An 18,530-nucleotide genomic window follows, 5' to 3' on the forward strand; every position below is an offset into this window, starting at 1 on the left:
GAAATGGAAAGACTTAGAAAAATTTATATTAAATGAAGTAATCCAGCCCCAAAGAAACATAGGTCCCATGTTTTCCCTTGTTCAAGTACCACTTCTGGTTTGCACACACACAGTCTATGAGGGTACGTTCTCCATGTTAAACAATAGGGTAGTACTCCCTATCTGAACGGGAAAGTTCCACAGTATAACCCTATGCCCACATTAGAGGGTGTACAATTATCTTGGAGCTCATTAGTTTACCCAGGAGAAATATAAATATCCATAAATTTTAGAGCTAATTAGTAAACATCTGAATTAACACTATATCCTAGATGTTGTGTGATTACAAGTCAACATTGTATTATTGTTACATAAGAATCCTCCCCTACTTGCCAATGTGTAAGAGAAAATGAAAGAAAGGCATTAAAGCATAATACCTTATCTTTTTAGAAATTTAATCCTAGTGATGAGGGTAATGTCTGAAATCTTCCATTCAATAAAAGCTTGAAGTTTATCAGAGCACTTCCTACATATAAGAATTTGTGGCAGTTTGAATGACAGGGTTATTTCATCATGGAGATATCACCAAAACACTGTTCTTATTGAACGTGTCTATACCTTTTTAGTTTTCAAATCCAAATAGCATATTTCCTTCAATATCTCTGTAACAGTTTTGACCTTTTCTTCCTGCAAATTCTTTCCTTTATTTACTTCTGTAAATCTGAGTTTATTACTTTCTTGTTTCCTTATTTATCTCATTCTTCCAATCTTGTCCACAATAGTACTCACATTGTTCAGAACTGTGTCAGAACTTTCCCTTAACTCTTCCCTTTAATAATGCCCCCAATTTTATTATTCTTTTTCATATAAACTTTACAACTATCAGAGTTTTTTTCTCCCTAAATCCATCATTTCCACTTGCAATCCCTATCACCAAGAATATCACTAACACAGTTGCCTGGCCAGAGATGTAGAACACTAGATTTCTTCTTACCCTTCTGCTATCACCCATTAGTTAAGATGAAGGATCAAGATTTTCTGAGTTTCTGTCACTAATATGATTTCTATGTACTCCTTTTTATGCCCCTGACACCAGCCTGTTTCATGTAATCATCACTGGTCACCTAGATTTAAGCAACATTTTACAAAGTATGTTTTTCCCCATAGTCTTTTCTTATTGGCCCTTTCCATCACCAAATTACTTCTGCTTGTAAGCACACAGAGTGAAGGGCTCAGACACAAATTCTAGTATCATTATTTACTCATTACATTGACTACTGGCCTTACATTTCTCATCTGTAAATGGATGTATTCTACCAGAGATATTGAAGAATATATTTGTTGGCTTATAGAGCAAAAAAAAAAAAGAAAAGTGAAGAGTCCTTACATTTTCCCCCTTAGCTTACAAATAAGGAAAGTGTCAAATTCAGTTTGTTGGTATAAAGTCACAAATTTTTTCATGCAGAAATAAAAATAAATTTTCCTCCTGGCTCTAAGGACCGTGTCCTTTTAATGTAACTCCAGATATTTAAGTGGTATTATGTAATTGTGTCATGTGTTTACAGCTCTATTGAAGAATATGTCATTGGAAAACATTGGTTATTGAATAGTGTCTTAATGAGAATGGTATTTGAACTAATCACACTGAGTTGAAAACTACATCTTAGTCCATCAAAATTTTTCTTATTGCTTTATTTGTTGCCAAGAGTTCTTAATAAATTTATACATAGATTTTCCCCAGTTAACTGGATGGAAACTAAAACTGATCATGGATTTCTGCCTAATGAGTGAAGTATGCTTCTTGAGGCATGTGTTGTTAACTTCTAGGGATATATAACTAAGCCAATGGCTATGTGGGTAGTTAAAGGCTTTCTCCTAAATTCCTAAGGCTAGAACAAACAAGATGATTTGTAACAGAAAGCACTCAGCTTATTATATTTTATCTATGTGGGATAATCAACATGTGCAAATAAGCGATTTTATTTATAAGAAAACAATAGTACCAAGAAATGTGAGTATATTTAGAGAGACTGAAAGAATAACATTAGGGTTTTTACTGTCTCACCTGTTTATGTGATTGTATTTCTTCATATTGAGACTCTCCTCTTATTATTCTTATTGTATTAATCCAATGCTTTTTAGTACTATGTATTCAATGTGGGAAATCTGGCTTAAAAGATGTCTAAAAATTTTTCCTTTTGATTCACTACCTTGTCATTATCAGGCTGTGGTCATCATCATCTTCATAAAAATTATTATTACAATCATAAGTGCTAACTATTGAATGTATGATACCTGTCTATGATTTTGCAATATTTGTATTATGATTAATAATTTTAATGTTACCACTGTGCATGCATACATGTTAAAATTTTGAATAAATAAAGAAACAAAAAAAAAACCTAAGCCATATCAGGTAGCTTGACTATGTGCTTATAACAAATTATTCAATAGATTTTTGAGGCATTGCAAATTCCTAACCAGTATGAATTATCTTCCTCTCTCCCTGTCATTACACACGAATATTTAAGAGTTTGAACAGAATTTTTTCAAGTAATATACTAGAAACGTTACCACAATATCATGCGTATATCTAAAATTCCCTTGAAATTAATAAACTGTACTTTCTATTGAAATATTAGTTATTTTATGCTAGGAAACTTTTTGAAAAATAGACAGCCTATCTTTGAAATAAAAAAAAATAGTTGAATAACGGTTTCAGAGGGAGTTCTGGGATAATGGCGGAGGAGAAGCTGGAGGCTAAACAAGCTCTCACATAGAAAGCAGTTTTTGTTCCAGTGAATAGTCCTAAGCCAGATAATCACACCAAGTGTGCCATCACAGGACAGAGAGTTAGGCCAGAGAGGGAAAATCCAGGCAAGGAGACAGATCTGAGCACTTGCCAGCTGCTGTAGCTGAGGTGGCAGCTGCTGAGGCGGCAGCAGTGGCAGATGTAGCCACCATACTGGCAAAATAGAGAGTCCCGGACAAAGGCCCTAGAGGCGGCAGGTGAGCGGATTCTACTCAACACCAGCAAGAACTGACAAGGAACAGACATCTTCATCCTGCAGTTTGCTCGCCGACCAGAGACAGCACAGGAACCAAGATTCCGGCGTGAGAAGAAGCCTGACATCCTCACTCCTTCTCAGGGTTCAGAGGAAGGAAGACCACCCCTCCCCTCGCCACTACCAGAGATCTCCATCTTTGATACTGGCAAAGGCCTGGCTGAGCAGCTAGCTCTAACTCAGGCATTGGAAGGAAACAAGAGTAATTTAGTAGCTCACAGGAACCTAATCTGACCTGCTAGGCTCAGCTCCACCCAGGGAAAAGTCATCCAGAACAGGGCACAAGCCCCAGGAGTGGATTTCTTCACTGATTACACAGAGACAGAGGCTGTCCTTCTCTACAGCAGCCTTGAAAATCAATTGAAATACAGTAAACATAAATCCTGAAAAAGGCTCCCGGCTGGGCTCTGTGAGTGACTCAGAAGCTAGCCCCTCAGGGAAAAACTACTATTTGCTGAAAAGCCTCAACTCTACCCAGAACCTAGCCTCAACACAGTATCTTTAAAGTAGAGGAAACAGCCATCTCCCTCTTTTGTGATACTCAAAGCAGATCTCCCTCTGGGAGAAGGATCAAAAAATCCTGATAAGCAGAGCATTTTTCTGCCTGCTCATAATAACCGACTTAAAAAAAAACAACCAAGCCACAGCAAATTCAAATACCACAAGCAGACCAGAGACTCCAACTAGAGACAGGTTAAGGACACAAGGAAGATATAGGATCTTCCCATCCCCCCCAAAAAAAAATCAAAGAACTTTTTTGTACCTTTTATTAAAAAATTTTTTCTAAAACTTTTTAAAAATTTTTAATATTGAACTTTTTTTTTAAAAAAATTGTTTTCTATTAACTTTTTTCTTCCTCTTATAATTTTTATTTTAAGGGTATAAGTGTGTGCTTTTTTTCTTTTTTTTTCTTTTTCATTTAGCACTACTGACCTTTGGATCTTTTTTCTTTCCTTCTCATTCTTTGAACCTTTTCTTCTCTTTTATTCTTTGCATGACTTAATTGCTCTTCTGCTCATCCTCAGATATATGTGTAGTTGATTATTAGATCTTATCCCCCATTGTGTACACATTTAATCCAGAAATGTATTACTCAATTTAATACCTTTTAGACTTAAATTACTTAATAATAGTACTACCTCTTTATATCTATATAATATTTTAAGCATTTTTAGTATACCACATCTCCTTTTCATCCCTACCCTTATCTTATCCTATCCACATTCTTCTCTGAATATTACATCTTTAAATTTGAATAATTTTTAAGTTTTTAAGTGTTTCACTTTTTAATTTTTAATATTTGTTCTTCTATTTTTGTCTCTTTTTATATCTTTATCTTCTTTTCTTTTCTCTCTCTCTCTACTATCATTCTATCCAACCTAGTTCCCACTTTGAGATTAACAATTAGTTAAGTTAACTCACCCTCTGCCTTTCCATATCCTTCTATCCCTATTTTTACCCACATCTCTCCAAACCTAATAATTTCTGGTTTGCCAAAATCTTCTTTGTGGTTCATAACCCATTAATACATAGTTGTTTGATGTTGAATAGATATATCCGTTGAACTAGAGTGTATCTGCAGACTTTGACTGAGCAACTACAAACGTTGGTTGATGCTTACCTTAAGATAGTGATCTAGCACAAAACAGGTGTTACTTTCATCCCAAATGGGCAGAGCAAGCAGGAAAAACACAAGAAAAATGGCAAGTCTGGGTATATCAACTCCGACTCATGATAATCCGTAGACAGAACAGATAATAATCCAGAGGAGAGTTCCCAAAAAGCTCTACAAACACCACTGGTAAACATGGTAAATGGAAAGATTGAAAAACTGCAAAGGACTCAGTATGAGCATGATAGGGAGAGAGAGGAGGCAAAAAAAGGCCAATACAAGAATATCATGAGCATGAGGAAGCTACTCAAAGATTGATACAGAATTGCGTGAGCAGCTTGAGAGCACTCAAACAGAAATAAAGGAATGGTGTGAGCAGGCTGAGATCAGTCAAAGAGAGCTACAGGAATCACATGAATGGGAAGAATCTAATCAAAGAGACCAGGAATTGAGAGACCAGAATGAGAATACACAAAGATAATTAAGGCATTCATGGAATCCATAAGTGGTGAAATAAAAGAACTCAAGGAGTCCACAAAGGGAATACTGAATCTAACCCAGAAGAAGGAATGGGAGTCCAAGGAAACCATAACCAATCAACTAAGTGATTTGAGAATAAACACTGAACACCGAATTAAGGAAGTAAAGAAGTCCATAAAAGATCTAAAACAAAGCTTCAACAAAGAATTTGAAGCCATCAAAGCTTACCAATTAGAAATAAAAGAAAAAAAAAAACAAAGTAGAAAGTCTTGATAGTGGGTTAGAACTTGCAGAAGACTGAATCTCCAGGATTGAAGACAGCATGGATATTATAGAGAAAAAACATATAAACATCCAAGACAAATCCAAGAAATATAGATCTATTCAACATTTGGAAGACACCATCAGAAGGCCTAATCTGAGGATAATGGGTGTAGAGGAGCACTTAAAAACAAGTTAATGGTCTAGGAAATTTGTTTAACAGGAACCTAGCAGAGAACTTCCCAAACATGAAAAAAGATAGACCTATTCAGATACAATAAGTTTTAGGAGTCCAAATAGACCAGACCAGAATAGGACATCCCACTGTCACATTATAATCCACAATGGATCAATTCAGACCAATGAAAAGATCTTTAAAGCTGTCAAGGAGAAAAGATGAATCACCTATAAGGGGAAACCAATTAGAATAACCTCAAATTTCTCATCAAAGACAATCAAAGCAAGAAGAACCTGGAATGATGTATGCCATGCACTACAGACAAACAACTATCAACCAAGAATACTGTACCCAGCTTACTCTCCTTCATAACCGAAGGTAAACTAAAAACCTTCCATACCAAAGAACAACTGAAACAATATATATCCACGAAACCAGCCCTACAAAAGATTCTTAATGATTTTCTATACAGAGAAAACCAACAAGACCGCAATAAAGGCCAAGAAATCACACCCAAACTGAGCATCTAAGAACCATAGGAGGAACCCAGTTGCTGCAGCCCCCAAGAAGGTGCACAAAAATGCAGAAACTCCCAAATACCTCTCAGTCCTATCTGTCAACATTAATGGACTTAACTCTCCAATTAAGCAACATAGACTGCCCAGATGGATTAAAAAGCAAGATCCTTCTATCTATTCCCTTCAGGAGTCACATGTTGCCCATAAAAACAACATTTTCAACATGAAAGGCTGGAACCAAAGCAAACAGCCCACATAAACAGGCGGCAGTTGCAATCCTAATATCAGGTAAAATAGACTTGAAATTAAAATGAGTAAGAAGTGATAAAGAAGGTCACTACATACTAATAATTAAGGAATCTCTCCTCCATGAGAATATTACAATTGTAATTACCTATTCACCAAACAAAGGAGCACCCAAATTTATCCAAGAAACACTACTTTTCCTCATATCCCACATAGATCCAAAGACATTAATTGTTGGGGACTTTAACACACCAATTTCCCCACTAGAGAGATCAACTCGAGAAATCGCAGATCTAATCAACTGCATAGATCAACCAGTTTTAACAGACATCTACTGAATATTTCACCCAGCAGCATAAGAATACAGGTTTTTCTCAGCAACACATGGAACATTTTTCAAAATAGTCCACATTTTAGGCCACAAAGCAAACTTGTCCAAATTCAAAAGCATTGAACTTATACCTCTCAGACTACAAGGGAATAAAATTAGAACTCACCAACAAAAGCCACCAAAGAAAGTCCTGTAACACATGGAGGCTGAACAACACACTGCTGAATCACGAGTGGGTCATGGAAGATATTAGAAAGGAAATTCAAATGTTCATGATATTCACCAAAAATGAACACACAAATTACCAGCTCCTCTGGGACACAGCAAAGGCAGTACTCAGAGGCAAGTTTATAGCTCTGAGTTCCTACATCAACAAAATGGAAAGATCTGAAACCAACAGTTTAATAAGGTACCTGACTCTCCTTAAATAAGAGCAGCAAGATAAACCCCAATCCAGTAGAAGGAAAGAAATAATTAAAATTAAATCAGAATTAAATTAATTAGAATCCACAAAAAGACCATAGAAAGTATCAACAATAAAAGAGTTGGTTCTTCTAAAAAAAAATTAAAAAAATTGACAGACCCTTAGCAAACCTTATCAGAAAAAGAAGAGAACAACCCAAAAAAATAAACTCAGAGATTAGAATAGAAACATCACCGGAGAAACAACCAAGATTCAGAACATTATAAGGGAATACTTCTCAAAACTTTATACTAATAAATTTGAGAACTTGGCAGAAATGGACCTTTTCCTGGCCAATATTGACATGCTGAAACTAAACCAAGATGAGTTAAATCATTTTAACAGGCCCATATCAAGTATTGTCATAGAAACAGCAATTAGAGTCCTCCCATCTAAGAAAAGCCCAGGACCAGATGGTTTTACAGCAGAATTCTACAAGGCATTCAAAGCACAGTTCACACAAATACTCCTCCAACTCTTCAATGAAATTGAACGAGAAAGTTCACAACCGAACTCATTCTATGAAGCCATCATAACCCTCATCCCAAAACCAGGCAGGGACACACCAAAGAAAGAGAACTATAGACCCCAACTTGCAAAACTTTCTTGGTTTCTTTCCTTTCTTGCTTTTTAGTGCTGGGGATTGAACCCAGGCCCCTGTGCATATTAAGGAAGTTCCATAATTCCAAGCAATATGGTCATTTCAATTGCTCCAATTTCACTCTTCAATTAACTGGTACCTTGTTCCTGATACATTACGTTCCTTGATCATAATATTTAGAGATTACTGAACTTCATAAGATTTTCTTCATTTTACAGAATATTTGTTTCACCCTTCCTATGTATTAAGATACTGAGCAATAAGGATTTTCTTGAACTCCCCAGGCAGAGTTCATGGCTCATCATCAGGTTTTATTTTACCATATATATCATTATATTATTACATTTATAATAACAACTCACTTAAATAATTGTTTCTCTTCTTCAGTCTACTGGTAGATCCATGTCCAATCCTAGCTTTTATATAAACAGGAATAGAATTTTTCTCATCTTATTTTCCACTTTTTCACATGGTGCAAATTTTCCTGATCGTGTAGAATTGTTTTTATCCATGAATATTTTTTCAGGACATTTCTGCATATTGTGCATAAAACACTAAAGAGAATTCCAGCCAAAGAAAACAACTCAGGGGGAGTTCCGGGAAGATGGCGGAGGAGAAGCTGGAATCTGAACAAGCTCTCGTATAGAAAGCAGTTTTAGATTTCCAGTGAACAGTCCTAAGCCAGAGAATCACACCAAGTGTGCCATCACAGGACAGAGAGTTAGACAAGAGAGGGGAAGCCAAGGAAAGGAGACACATCTGAGCACTTGCCAGCACCCGCTGCGGCAGCGGCGGAAAGGTCGCGGTGCCCACCTCTGGGGAAGACATACCTGAGTGCTCACACAGAGAGTCCAGGACTAAGGAGCCAGACACAGCGGGCGAGCAGATTCTACTCAACACCAGCAAGAACCGACAAGGAGCAGACATCTTCATCCTGCAGTTTGCAGTCCAGAGACGACCCAGGATCCAAGACTCAGTGTGAGTAGAAGCCCGACGTCCTCACTCCTCCTCAGGGAGCAGAGGAGGGAAGGCCACCCCTACCCCCCCCAGCACCGGTGATCTCCATCTTGGATACCGACAAAGCTTGGAGGAGCTGCCAGCTCCAACTCAGGCATTGGAATAAAAAGAGTCATTTAGCAGGTCACAAGAACTTAACAGCGAACTGACCTGCCAGACTCAACTTCATCCAGGGAAAAGTCACCCAGCTCAGGCGCCAGCCATTGGAGTGGCTTTCCTCACTGGGTAACCAGAGCCAGAGGCTGCCCCTCCCTCTAGCAGCCTCAACAATCAATTGAAAAACAGAAACCCTGCGAATGGCTCCAGGCTGAGCTCTGTCTTTTTTTTCACAAAATAGCCCCAGGGAAAAGCTACTGATTGTTGAAAGGCCTCACTACTGCATCCCCCTCTTTTGTGACTCTCAAAGCAGATCACCCTCCATTAAACTAATCTGGGAGGGGGATCTCAAAATCTTGGGTAAAGGAGAGCATTTTTCTGCCTGTTCAAACAAACTGACCTAAGAAACCAATCAAGCCACAGGACCTCAAGCTGACCAGAGACTTCAACAAGAGGCTGGTTACAGACAAAAGGGAGATAGAGGATTCTTTCCACCCCTCCCAAAAAAATAAAAAAAATCAAAGAAATTTTTTTTCTCTTCTTCTTTTCTTTCTTTTTTTTTTCTTTTTGTTCTTTTTTTTGGTACCTTATATATATATAAATTTTTTTTCCTTTTCTAAAAATTTTATTAATCTTTAATTTTTGCCTTTTTTGAAAAAATAATTGTTTTCCAGTAACTTTTTTTCCTCTTATAATTTTTATTTTAGGAATACGTGAATGTGCGTTTTCCTTTCTTTTCTTGTCTTCTTTCTCTTTTTCTTTCTTTCTTAACTATCTTTTTATTTTTTGTTTTTTTATCCAGCTCTACTGAACTTCTGATCTTTTTTCTCCCTTTCTTATCCTTTGCACCTTATCCTCTCTTTTGATCATCTTTACATGACTTAACTCTTGTCCTGCACATCCTCAGATAAACTGTAGTTAACTAGTATACCCTATCTCCCATTGTGTACACACTTAATCCACAAATTTATTACTCAATTCAAAACCTCCGAGACATAAATTCCTTAATAGCAGTACTACCTCTTTATAGCTATATTATATTTTAAGCATTTTTTTAAGGTTTTCACTTCTCCTCTACGTCCCTTCCCTTCTCTTTACTCACATTCCTCTCTAAATAGATGGTCTTTTAATCTCCATAATATTAATTTTTACGTTTCTATTTTTTTCTGGTCTCTTTTCATTTCCCTTTCCCTTTCTTCTTTTTCTCTCTCTCTCTACTTGCATCCTACCCAACCCATTTCCTGCATTGTGATTAGGACATAGTTAACTCTCCCTGTGCCTCCCCACACCAATCTATTCCTATTTTTTACCCACATCTCTCCCTAATCCTAATAATTTCTGGTTTTCCAAATTCTTTTCTGCGGTTAGAAGTCCTTTAACATAGAGTTGTTTGATGTTGAATAGATGTATCTGTTGAACTAGATTGTATCTGTAGACTATTGACTGTACAAACGCAAACTTTGGTTGATGGTTGCCTTAAGATAGTGTTCTAGCACAAAATTGGTGCTATCTTCATCTCAAATGGGCAGAGTAAGCTGGAAAAACACAAGAAAAATGGCAAATTCGGGTATCTCAATTTCCAATCTTGATAATCAGGGATTAGAACAGATAAAGAATAACCCAGAGGAGAGTTCCCAAATAGCTCTACAAACACTACTAGCAAACATGATAAATGAGAAGTTTGACAATGTACAAAGGACTCTGTATGAGCGTCATAGGCAGAGAGAGGAGGCATCCCAGAAGTTTATACAGGAATATCATAAGCATGAGGAAGCTACTCAAAAACTGATACAGGATTTGCGTGAACAACTTGAGAATACTCAAAGAGAAAGGGAGGAATGGCGTGAACAGGCTGAGAACACTCAAAAAGAACTGCAGGAATCCCATGAAAGGGAGGAAAGAGAACTGCAGGAATCCCACAGACGGGAGGAAGCTAATCAAAGAGTAATTCAGGAATTGGGAGACCAGGTAGAGAATACACAAAGATCACTAAAGGCATTCATGGAATCCATTAACAAAGAGCTGAAGGAAGTCAGGGAGACCACAAAGGGAATGCTGAATGGAACCCAACAGAAGGAATGGGAGTCCAAAGAAACCATAACCAATCAACTAAGTGATTTGAGAACAAACACTGAACACCAAATTAAGGAAGTAAAGAAATTCATACAAGACCTAAAACAGAGCTTCAACAAAGAACTTGAAGCCATCAAAGCTGACCAATTAGAAGGAAAAGAGATAAAAAACAAAGTAGAGAGTCTTGACACAGGTAAGACCATGCAGAAGATCGAATCTCAGGGATTGAAGACAGCCTAGATATTATACAGAAAGAACATACAACCATCCAAGACAAGTACAAGAAATATGATAGATCTATCCAACACCTGGAAGACACCATCAGAAGGCCTAATCTAAGGATAATGGGTGTAGAGGAGCACCTAGAAACAGAAGTTAATGGTCTAGGAAACTTGTTTAACAGGATCCTAGCAGAGAACTTCCCAAACATACAAAAAGATAGGCCTATTCAAATACAAGAAGATTTTAGAACCCCAAATAGACCAGACAAGAATAGGACATCCCACCGTCCAATTATAATCCACACAGGATCAACTCAGACCAAGGAAAAGATCTTCAAAGCTGTCAAGGAGAAAAGGGTAATCACCTATAAAGGGAAACCAACTAAAATCACCTCAGATTTCTCAGCAGAGACAATCAAAGCAAGAAGAGCCTGGAATGATGTATGCCATGCCCTAAAAACAAACAACTATCAACCAAGAATACTGTACCCAGCTAAATTCTCCTTCATAACTGAAGGCAAAATAAAAACCTTCCATAGCAAAGAAAAATTGAAACAATACATCTCCACCACACCATCCCTACAAAAGATTCTTTAAGATGTCCTACACATACAAAACCAACAAGACCACAATAAAGGCCTAGGAACTGCACCCAAAATGAGAATCCAAGAACCTTAGGAAGAACCCAGTTTTTGCAGCTCCCAAGAAGGTGGATAACATGGCAGGAACTCCCAAATACCTCTCAGTCCTATCTCTTAACGTTAACCGACTGAACTCTCCAATTAAGCGACATAGACTGTCTAGTTGGATTAAAAAACAAGACCCTTCTATCTGCTGCCTGCAGGAGTCACATCTTGCCCGTAAAAACAAACACATTTTCAATGTGAAAGGCTGGAACAAAATCTACCAAGCAAACGGCCCCCATAAACAGGCGGGAGTTGCAATCCTAATATCAGATAAAATAGACTTCAAATTAAAATTCATGAGAAGAGATAAAGAACGTTGCTACATACTAATTAAAGGATCTCTCCTTCAGGAGGATATTACAATTCTAAATATCTATTCGCCAAACAATGGAGCACTCAAATTTATCCAAGAAACACTACTTTCCCTCAAATCTCATATAGATCCAAAGACATTAACTGTTGGGGATTTTAACACACCACTCTCCCCACTAGATACATCAACTTGGCAAAAACTCAACAGAGAAACCGCAGATCTGAACAGCTGCATAGATCAACTAGATTTAACAGACATCTACCGAACATTTCACCCAGGAGCATCAGAATACACGTTCTTCTCAGCAGCACATGGAATGTTTTCTAAAATAGACCACATTTTAGGCCACAAATCAAATTTGTCTAAATTCAGAAATATTGAAGTTATACCTTGCATTCTCTCTGACCACAAGGGAATAAAATTAGAACTCAACACCAAAAGCCTTCAAAGAAAGTCCGGCATCACATGGAGGCTCTACAACACACTGCTGAATCATGAGTGGGTCATGGAAGAGATTAGAAAGGAAATTAAAATGTTCATGCTATTCAAGAAAATTGAACACACAAATTACCAGCTCCTCTGGGACACAGCAAAGGCAGTACTCAGAGGCAAGTTTATAGCTCTGAGCTCCTACATCAACAAATAGGAGAGATCTGAAACTAACAATTTAATGACACATCTAAACCTCCTTGAAAAAGAGCAGAAAGTTAAACCCCAATCCACTAGATGGAACGAAATAATCAAAATTATATCAGAATTAAATGAATTAGAATCCAAAAAAACTATAGAAAGAATCAGCAAAACAAAGAGATGGTTCTTCGAAAAACTTAACAAAATTGACAGACCCTTAGCAAATCTTATCAGAAAAAAAAAGAACACACCCAAATTATTAAACTCAGAGATGAGAATGGAAACATCACAACGGAAACAACCAAGATTCAGAACATTATAAGGGAATACTTCTCAAAACTTTATGGTAATAAGTTTGAGAACTTGACAGAAATGTCCCTTTTCCTAGCAAATATTGACACGCCAAAATTAAACCAAGATGAGTTAAACTATCTTAACAGGCCCATATCAAGCACTGAAATAGAAACAGCAATAAGAGACCTCCCAGCTAAGAAAAGTCCAGGACCACGAAGGAGCCAGATGCAGCTGATGAGCGGATTCTACTCAACACCAACAAGAACCGACAAGGAGCAGACATCTTCCTCCTGCAGTTTGCAGACCAGAGACCACCCAGGATCCAAGACTCGGCGTGAGTACAAGCCCGACGTCCTCATTCCTTCTCAGGGAGCAGAAGAGGGAAGGCCACCCTCCCCCCCCCAGCACCAGTGATCTCCATCTTGGATACCGACAAAACTCAGAGGAGCTGCTAGCTCCAGCTCAGGCCTTGGAATAAAAAGAGTCATTTAGCAGGTCACAAGAACTTAACGGCGAAGCGACCTGCCAGACTCAGCTTCATCCAGGGAAAAGTCACCCAGCTCAGGTGCCAGCCATTGGAGTGGCTTACCTCACTGGGTAACCAGAGCCAGAGGCTGCCCCTCCCTCTAGCAGCCACCACAATCAATTGAAAAACAGAAACCCAGAGAATGGCTCCAGGCTGGGCGCTGTGAGCCTTATCACAAAATAGCCCCAGGGCAAAGCTACAGTTTGTTGAAAGGCTTCAACTCTACCCAGAACCTAGCCTCATCACCGCATCCCCCTCTTTTGTGATTCCAAAAGCAGATCACCCTCCCAGAAAACTAACCTGGGAGGGGGATCTCAAAACCTTGGGTAAAGCAGAGCATTTTTCTGCCTCTTCCAACAAACCGACTTAAGAAACCAATCAAGCCATAGGACCTCAAGCTGACCAGAGACTCCAACAAGAGACTGGTTACAGACAATAGGGAGATACAGGATTCTTCCCACCCCTCCCCCCCAAAAAAAAATCAAAAGAATTTTTTTTTCTTTTTTGTTTCATTTTTTTTCTTCTTTTCTTTTTTTTGTTTTCTGTTTTTTGTTACCTTATATATATATATATTTTTTTTTCTCTTCTAACACTCTTATGAATCTTTAATTTTTGCCTCTTCTGAAAAAATAATTGTTTTCCAGTAACTTTTTTTTTCTCCTCTTATAATTTTTATTTTAGGAATATGTGAATGAGCGTTTTCCTTTCTTTTCTTGTCTTCTTTCTCTTTTTCTTTCTTTCTTAATTATCTTTTTGTTTTTTGTCTAGCCCTACTGAACTTCTGATCTTTAATTCTCCCTTTCCCATCCTTAAAGTTTTTCACATCTCCTCTATGTCCCTCCCTTTCTCGCAACATATTCACATTCCTCTCTAAATAGACGATCTTTTATCTCTATAATAACATTAATTTTTACGTTTCTATTTTTTTTCTGCTCTCTTTTCATTCCCCTTCCCGTCTCTTCTTTTTCTTTCTCTCTCTACTTGCATCCTACCCAACCCATTTCCTGCATTGTGATTAGGACATAGTTAACTCTCCCTGTGCCTCCCCACACCAATCTATTCCTATTTTTTACCCACATCTCTCCCTAATCCTAATAATTTCTGGTTTTCCAAATTCTTTTCGGCAGTTCGAAGTCCTTTAACATAGAGTTGTTTGATGTTGAACAGATGTATATGTTGAACTAGATTGTATCTGTAGACTATTGACTGTACAAACGCAAACTTTGGTTGATGGTTGCCTTAAGATAGTGTTCTAGCACAAAACTGGTGCTATCTTCATCTCAAATGGGCAGAGTAAGCTGGAAAAACACAAGAAAAATGGCAAATTCGGGTATCTCAATTCCCAATCTGGATAATCAGGGATTAGAACAGATAAAGAATAACCCAGAGGAGAGTTCCCAAATAGCTCTACAAACACTACTAGCAAACATGATAAATGAGAAGTTTGACAATGTACAAAGGACTCTGTATGAGCGTCATAGGCAGAGAGAGGAGGCATCCCAGAAGTTTATATAAGAATATCATAAGCATGAGGAAGCTACTCAAAAACTGATACAGGATTTGCGTGAACAACTTGAGAATACTCAAAGAGAAAGGGAGGAATGACGTGAGCAGGCTGAGAACACTCAAAGAGAACTGCAGGAATCCCATGAACGGGAGGAAAGAGAACTGCAGGAATCCCACAGACAGGAGGAAGCTAATCAAAGAGTAATTCAGGAATGGAGAGACCAGGTAGAGAATACACAAAGATCACTAAAGGCATTCATGGAATCCATTAACAAAGAGCTGAAGGAAGTCAGGGAGACCACAAAGGGAATGCTGAATGGAACCCAACAGAAGGAATGGGAGTCCAAAGAAACCATAACCAATCAACTAAGTGATTTGAGAACAAACACTGAACACCAAATTAAGGAAGTAAAGAAATTCATACAAGACCTAAAACAGAGCTTCAACAAAGAACTTGAAGCCATCAAAGCTGACCAATTAGAAGGAAAAGAGATAAAAAAAAAAAAAAGTAGAGTCTTGACTGCAGGTAAGACCATGCAGAAGATCGAATCTCAGGGATTGAAGACAGCCTAGATATTATACAGAAAGAATATACAACCATCCAAGAAAAGTCCAAGAAATATGATACGTCTATCCAACACCTGGAAGACACCATGAGAAGGCCCAATCTAAGGATAATGGGTGTAGAGGAGCACCTAGAAACAGAAGTTAATGGTCTAGGAAATATAGGTCATAAAAAATATAGGCCTATTCAGATACAAGAAGCTTTTAGAACCCCAAATAGACCAGACAAGAATAGGACATCTCACCGTCACATTATAATCCACACAGGATCAACCCAGACCAAGGAAAAGATCCTTAAAACTGTCAAGGAGAAAAGGTTAATCACCTATAAAGGAAACCAATTAGAATTACCTCAGATTTCTCAGCAGAAACAATCAAAGCAAGAAGAGCCTGGAATGATGTATGCCATGCACTAAAAACAAACAACTATCAACCAAGAATACTGTACCCAGCTAAATTCTCCTTCATAACTGAAGGCAAAATAAAAACCTTCCATAGCAAAGAAAAATTGAAACAATACATCTCCACCAAACCAGCGCTACAAAAGATTCTTAAAGATGTCCTACACATAGAAAACCACCACACCGCAACAAAGGCCAAGAAACTGCACCCAAACTGAGAATCCAAGAATCTTAGGAAGAACCCAGTTTTTGCAGCCCCCAAGAAGGTGGATAACATGGCAGGAACTCCCAAATACCTCTCAGTCCTATCTCTTAACGTTAACCGACTGAACTCTCCAATTAAGCGACATAGACTGTCTAGTTGGATTAAAAAACAAGACCCTTCTATCTGCTGCCTGCAGGAGTCACATCTTGCCCGTAAAAACAAACACATTTTCAATGTGAAAGGCTGGAACAAAATCTACCAAGCAAACGGCCCCAATAAACAGGCGGGAGTTGCAATCCTACTATCAGATAAAATAGACTTCAAATTAAAATTCGTGAGAAGAGATAAAGAAGGTCGCTACATACTAATTAAAAGATCTCTCCTTCAGGAGGATATGAAAATTCTAAATATCTATTCGCCAAACAATGGAGCACCCAAATTTATCAAAGAAACACTACGTTCCCTCAAATCCCATATAGATACAAAGACATCAATTGTTGGGGATTTTAACACACCACTCTCCCCACTAGATAGATCAACTCGGCAAAAACTCAACAGAGAAACCGCAGATCTAAACAGCTGCATAGATCAACTAGACTTAACAGACATTTACCGAACATTTCACCCAGCAGCATTAGAATACACGTTCTTCTCAGCAGCACATGGAACATTGTCTAAAATAGACCACATGTTAGGCAACAAAGCAAACTTGTCTAAATTCAGAAACATTGAGGTTATACCTTGCATTCTCTCTGAAGAGAAGGGAATAAAATTAGAACTCAACAACAAAAGCCACCAAAGAAATCCGGCATCACATGGAGGCTGAACAACACACTGCTGAATCATGAGTGGGTCATGGAAGAGATTAGAAAGGAAATTCAAATGTTCATGCTATTCAACGAAAATGAACACACAAATTACCAGCTCCTCTGGGACACAGCAAAGGCAGTACTCAGAGGCAAGTTTATAGCTCTGAGCTCCTACATCAACAAATTGGAGAGATCTGAAACTAACAAATTAATGACACCTCCAAACCTCCTTGAAAAAGAGCAGCAAGATACACCCCAATCCAGTAGGCGGGAAGAAATAATCAAAATTAAATCAGAATTAAATGAATTAGAATCCAAAAAAACTATAGAAAGAATCAGCAAAACAAAGAGATGGTTCTTCGAAAAACTTAACAAAATTGACAGACCCTCAGCAAACCTTATCAGAAAAAGGAGAGAACACACCCAAATTAATAAACTCAGAGATGAGAATGGAAACATCACAACGGAAACAACCAAGATTCAGAACATTATAAGGGAATACTTCTCAAAACTTTATGGTAATAAGTTTGAGAACTTGACAGAAATGGCCCTTTTCCTAGCAAATATTGACATGCCAAAATTAAACCAAGATGAGTTAAACCAGCTTAACAGGCCCATATCAAGCATTGAAATAAAAACAGCAATAAGCGACCTCCCAGCTAAGAAAAGTCCAGGACCAGATGGTTTTACAGCGGAATTTTACAAGGCCTTCAAAGCAGAGCTCACACCAATACTCCTCCAACTCTTCAATGAAATTGAAAGAGAAAGCTCACTACTGAACACATTCTATGAAGCCATCATAACCCTCATCCCAAAACCAGGCAGGGACTCATCAAAGAAAGAGAACTATAGACCCATTTCTTTGATGAACATTGATGCAAAACTTCTCAATAAAATTTTGGACAATCGACTTCAACAATTCATCCAAAAAATCATACACCATGATCAAACAGGATTCATTTCAGGGATGCAAAGCTGGTCCAATATACGCAAATCAATTAATATTATTCATCACATCAACAGGAGCAAGAGTAAGAACCACATGGTTATCTCAATAGATGCAGAAAAAGCATTCGACAAGATCCAACACCCCTTTATGATGAAGGTTTTGTAAAAATTAGGAATCCATGGAACATTCCTCAATACAATAAAGGCTGTATATGACAAACCTACAGCCAGAATTATACTCAATGGTGAAAAACTAAAGCCATTTCCTCTTAACTCAGGAAGAAGACAAGGATGCCCACTCTCTCCACTTCTCTTCAATCTAGTATTAGAATGCCTAGCTACAGCAATAAGACAAGATGCAGACATAAAGGGGATCCAAATAGGGAAAGAAGAAATAAAACTCTCCCTCTTTGCAGATGACATGATCTTGTATTTAAAGAATCCCATAGACTCCACTCCCAATTTACTCAAGCTGATTCAAAACTTTGGCAAAGTAGCAGGTTACAA

This window comes from Dipodomys merriami, unplaced genomic scaffold (genome assembly GCF_024711535.1).
Source record: "Dipodomys merriami isolate MVZ:Mamm:240054 unplaced genomic scaffold, mDipMer1.0.p SCAF_383, whole genome shotgun sequence".
NCBI classification, from domain to species: domain Eukaryota; kingdom Metazoa; phylum Chordata; class Mammalia; order Rodentia; family Heteromyidae; genus Dipodomys; species Dipodomys merriami.